Below are 6,148 nucleotides of genomic sequence, written 5' to 3'. Positions count from 1 at the left end.
CACAAGAACCTGGAATATCTCCAACAGGCTAAGCGGATGAACCCTCGGCAAGCACGATGGTCCCTTTTCTTTAATCGATTCCAGTTCCTCCTGTCTTACCGACCTGGCACCAAGAACGTCAAGCCGGATGCCCTGTCTTCGAGTCTATTCTCCCGAGGTACAAGAGAAGCCCTTGGCATCGATTATTCCGAGGTCTAGGATCGTCGCACCTCTTCAGTGGGAACTAGAAAGAGGGGTACGAGAAGCTCTTGTCCATGAGCCCGATCCAGGCGGTGGTCCTGCCGGTCGCCTGTACGTTCCTCTCTCTGTTCGGGCCCGCGTCTTGCAGTGGGGTCATGAGTCGCCCTTGACATGCCATCCAGGCAGTGCTCGCACACTGGAGTTCCTCCAACGGCGGTTTTGGTGGCCGTCCATCAAGAAGGACGTGCAGGTCTATGTTGAGGCCTGCCCTGTGTGCAACCAGGGAAAGTCGACACGCCAGCGACCCCAGGGACTGCTCCATCCCTTACCTGTTCCTCGAAGGCCATGGTCACACCTTTCTCTGGACTTTGTTACGGGACTTCCTCTATCCCAGGGCAACACCGTCATCCTAGTGGTGGTAGACCGGTTCTCTAAGGCTGCCCGGTTTATTCCCCTGCCCAAGCTGCCCTCGGCTAAGGAGACTGCTGAGCTCCTCATGAACCATGTCTTCCGGATATTTGGTATTCCCCTGGACGTGGTCTCTGACCGAGGTCCCCAATTCTCGTCCCGGTTTTGGGGGGCCTTCTGCAGGCTTGTTGGGGCCACAGCCAGCCTATCGTCGGGGTTCCATCCAGAGTCTAATGGCCAAACGGAACGGATTAATCAGGATCTGGAGACCACCCTGCGGTGTATGGCGGCCAGTAATCCCACGTCTTGGGCCACCTATATCATTTGGGCTGAATATGCCCACAACACCCTCCAGTCCTCAGCCACCGGATTGTCCCCCTTCGAATGCCAGTTCGGTTACAACCCTCCATTATTTCCAGAGGAGGAGGCGCAAGTTGGTGTTCCCTCGGCCCAGCGCTTTGTCCAACGCTGTAGGCGGACCTGGAAGAAGGCCAGGCGTGCCCTCCTTCGGACCTCCCAGAGATACCAAAGTCAGGCTAATCGCCACCGCCGGGACGGCCCCTAGTTTCCGAGCTGGTCAGAGAGTTTGGTTGGCCACTAAGAACCTGCCCCTCCGGGTCGAATCCAAGAAGCTTTCCCAGAGATACATCGGCCCTTTCCGCATTGCTAGAAAGGTTAACCCTGTGTCTTATCGTTTGGTTCTCCCTCGTTCCCTTAGAATTAACCCCACTTTCCATGTTTCACTTATTAAACCTGTCTTGTCTTCTCCCTTTGCCCCCCCACGCAGACCCCCGCCACCTCCCAGGATCATTGACGGCCAGCCAGCCTACACAGTCCGCCGGATACTGGACTCCCGGAGGGTCCAGAACTCTCTGCAGTATCTGGTGGACTGGGAGGGCTACGGGCCAGAGGAGCGCTCCTGGGTTCCAGCCAGGGACATCCTGGACCCAGGGTTGATCCGAGATTTTTGCACCCTGAGGCCAGGGTGTTCTGGAAGGAACGTCAGGAGTCGTTCCTAGAGGAGGGGGTCCTGTCAGCTTCCTGCTTCTCCTGTTTGTCTCCGGGCCTCTAGAGGTCAGCTGTGTTCCCCTCTGCCTTAGTTCTTCCTCGTGTGTCCTCATTAGTTTGATCCAGGTCACCTGTGCCTTGTTTTCCCTTTAGTATTTTAGCTGTGTGTTTTCCCCTTGTTTCTCACTTGGTTATTGCGTCCTGACTATGTGTCTCCTGCTTTGTCCCACCGTGTCTGTCCTAGTAAGCTGTTCGAAGTTATCTTTAGTTTGTTTTTCTCCCCTCGTGGAGTTGTTTTGTTTTGCCTCCTGTTTGGGTACATTAAATCTACTTGCCTGGAGTATTGCCTTGGGTGTTTCATTTGGGTCCTACAACACCTCCTCTGTGGCTAAGGGGTAGAACCCCCAGCTTTCCACATCTGAGACCGGAGTTCTAGCCCGGCTTGTGACAAGAACAGTAGTTGTTCAGAGAGGTTACAGCCAGGGAAATTACATAAAAACTTGGATGGCACAGGACTATGGCTTATTTGTGGTAGTTATTTTTACATTTACATTTTTAGTCATTTAGCAGACGCTCTTATCCAGAGCGACTTGCAGTTAGAGTGCATACATTATTTTTCTATTTTTCTATTTTTTTTATGAATGTGAAGTAAAAACAAAATAAGGCCTTTTTACATCCCAAATGGAACCCTACTACCTATAGTGCACTCATTTCCTGGGTAAAAGTAGTGCATAATGCAGAGAATAAGGTGCCATTTGTGACACAGACCCTGACTTTATCACACCCATAATTGAAATTGTGAAATTATGGCACTGGGTTTCATTTTATTTCAATATCAATTTCCTACCACTAGGGGCAATGCGAGCGCCTATTCCCATCGAGTAGACTTGCGATGAACTACGGGTTGCGGATGGGGTTGAGGATGGGCTTAAACCAAAGTATCAAAATTAATTCCTAAACTTAACCGTCAAGGTAAGTTTTGGTTTCACTTTTGCTCAGTTTGACTGACAGCTAACGCATGGGAGATTGGGGATGGTGGTAACACTTTTAGTATTTTTGTAAATTTCTCAGAGATTGTTTGAGCTACTGCATTCAAAGTGTGATAGGAACAGCTTCCATTTGTCTGCTACAAATTGGTATTATCTCTCTAAATCAAACAGACAAGGTGTGACTTTGTCTCAAATACAAGGAGTGAAATGTTACAATTTACCCAAACTCCCCAGTCAGTAACAGGGCTTGGGGTGAAATGGAACAGTTTGATAAAATGTATAAATCATGACATGCAATGAAATATTGAAAGTCTTTGAGAAAATGAGAACAACATTGCCTTGTAAAAAATGTTGTGCGGAATAAATAATAAAATCCTAATACAAATCATTAAATGTTTATTGTTTTTACGTTCCATTAGCTGGCCCTTCTCAACTAAACAACAATATCTGACAACTCAACAACAACAACTGGACTAAGCAACTGAATGTTTGTGGTGTCCCTTATGGAAAAAACTAATGAATTCCACGTGAACACGTGTGATCTTGTGTGATCACATGTGATTTTATGTGACGTTAATTGTAGCTCCTTCAGGGTTATCTTTGGTCTCTTTGTTGCCTCTCTGATTAATGCCCTCCTTGCCTGGTCCGTGAGTTTTGGTGTGCGGCCCTCTCTTGGCAGGTTTGTTGTGGTGCCATATATTTTCAAATATTTAATCATGGATTTAATGGTGCTCCGTGGGATGTTCAAAGTTTCTGATATTTTTCGTATAACCAACCCTGATATGTACTTCTCCACAACTTTGTCCCTGACCTGTTTGGAGAGCTCCTTGGTCTTCATGGTGCCGCTTGCTTGGTGGTGCCCCTTGCTTAGTGGTGTTGTAGACTCTGGGGCCTTTCAGAACAGGTGTATATATTCTGAGATCATGTGACACTTAGATTGCACACAGGTGGACTTGATTTAACTAATTATGTTTCTTCTGAAGGTAATTGGTTGCACCAGATCTTATTTAGGGGCTTCATAGCAAAGGGGGTGAATACATATGCACACACCACTTTTCCGTTATTTATTTATTTGAATTTTTTGAAACAAGTAATTTTTTTCATTTCACTTCACCATATTTTGACTATTTTGTGTATGTCCATTACATGAAATACAAAAAAAAATCCATTTAAATTACAGGTTGTAATGCAACAAAATAGGAAGAACGCCAAGGGGGATGAATACTTTTGCAAGGCACTGTATTTAACAAAGGTGAGATTTACTTAGAAGTCCAAAGTGTAGGAATACAGATGTGGTGGCATAGCAGAAATATCATAATGCCGTGAACCAAGAGGTTGTGAGTTCAAATCACAGATGATGACACATTTAATAATAGTTGCTGTATAAATAGACATACACAATGTAGTCAAATATGTAAGATGAAAACACTGTGTGTGTGTCATAGACCCATTTTTTGTTGTCCAAAAACACGTTTTCACATGTGAAATATTTTTTTGCATGTGCGTGTGTGAGTTAATATTGGACATGTTCACTCAATCAAAGTCACAGTTGTGACAGTGGTATGGTAGTCCTGGGCTACAGGCTTGGAGGGCCCATCATTTGCATTACCAGCACCCAGACCTCCTTAGGCTTGTTCCAACTAACCTTGACCCTTGCTGTCATTAGCTATCTTCAATTTTAGCTACGTGTTCAAAATTTAGCATTGCTAACTTACATCAAATATATCTACACACACTGGTTATAAACCTGATATATGTTTGGTGAATCTAATGACAAAGCAAGTGATTCCATCGCAAAAACACATTTGGTCAAAAAATGACTTTCTGATATCAAAATCAGATTTCTGTCAATAAAATCTGCAGTCTATCACAGGGTCTCGCTTCTTCACATAACGGTTGAGGACCAAACTGAGCATGTGCACAGTGATTCACATGATTCTAGCTTGTTCCTGATTAGAGATATTGAGAGTGTTACAACTATCCTGTGTTACAACCATCCCCGGTCTCCCTTATGTCAAAATATGCTGTAATTAAAACGGCCACACAGTCCATAATCTACAGACAGCACCACAGCCTGTCCCACACACCATAATTAAAATGGCTAGGGATGGCGTATCTCTGTTGCTGCAGTTATGGTGGTGTTTTCTTTGGAGCTTGTGTTGCTTTATCATTATCCTCAATGGTCACTGTTCTTTCTGTGATGATGTTTGATTGTAAGTTTTGGCCTTTCAGTCCCTTTACAAACCTCAGGACATTAGTGGTCTATGTGAGTAGCATACACTTAACAGAGTCGAATCATCACCCTGCTAGGGACTAGACAGGAGTTATTTTACAGATATCGAGCCTCTCCCTTCACGCCACAGTGAGCAGGATAAGCTGCTTTAGCAGCACAGTACAGCTTCCAGAATCTGTCGCAAATGGCACCCCATAGGCCTCTGTTCATAAGTAGTGCACTTTGTAGGGAATAGATTGCCATTTGGGACACAGCATCCAGACTCAGGCGTTTCCCTGAATGACTGTGGGTTAGCTAAGGACTGGTGTATTATACAGTGGATTTGATCTGCTACTGAAGTGCAGTCCTGGCATGCCAAAGGGACCTAAAGGACATCAATGGTTTGCATCCCAAATGGCACCCTATTCCCTATTTAGTGCACCATAGGGTTCTGGTCAAAGCAGTGTACTATATAGGGAATAGGGTGCCATTTGTGACACAGGCAATTACTGTACTGACGTGACACTGCCTGAACCAACTAAGATACTTCACTGATCAATCTTCACACTGTTCAGTAGCACATCACTGGAAATCCCCATCACTCATAAAAGGCCTGGGCTAGAAGTTCACCCTTGTGTAACAGCAAGACAATTATAAGATGACAGAAAAGGAATAAGGTAGTTTTAGATAAATTGTGTGAAAGTGATATTAATAATGTATGCATACTATACCTACTAGGCTACTTATACTACTCTAAGGGCAGCATTTCATTCCATACTATAGCCCCATGAGCACAAGACATGAAAAGATGTTGAAAATGTTGAAAAGTCACATTTTTGGTTGAAAAGATGTTGAAAATATTGAAAAGACGCCTTTTCTGGTTGAAAAGATGTTGATAGTGATTACAATGAAGACAGTATCACTATCATAAGAGACAGAGGCTATGTCCAAACTGGCACCATAATCCCTATGAAGTGCATTACTTTTGACCAGGTCCCATAGGGTAGTGTGCACTATATATAGGGAATAGGGTGCCATTTGGAACACATACAGACAGAGAAAGCTAACACGGGTGAGAAGAACGGATGTGTGGTCACAGCGGATGGTGGGAGGAACATCAGAGTCACTTAGTGAAGAATATACTGTAAGGGAAGTGAGTGGTAATGATGTCATTTTTTCAGAGAATTATTTTATTAGTGTGTGTGTGTGTACACGTTCATGAGAGAGCGCGCGCGCGAGAGAGAGAGAGTGTGAATGAGTGAGACCTTTTGTATCTGAGCCATTTTTCTCTGAACCCTGACAGATATAGCAGTCAGTCCACATAATGCAGGTCCAGGATGGTCTAGATCTA

The sequence above is a fragment of the Coregonus clupeaformis genome, chromosome 7, assembly GCF_020615455.1.
Source record: "Coregonus clupeaformis isolate EN_2021a chromosome 7, ASM2061545v1, whole genome shotgun sequence".
NCBI lineage: Eukaryota > Metazoa > Chordata > Actinopteri > Salmoniformes > Salmonidae > Coregonus > Coregonus clupeaformis.
This window is presented reverse-complemented; position numbering follows the sequence as displayed.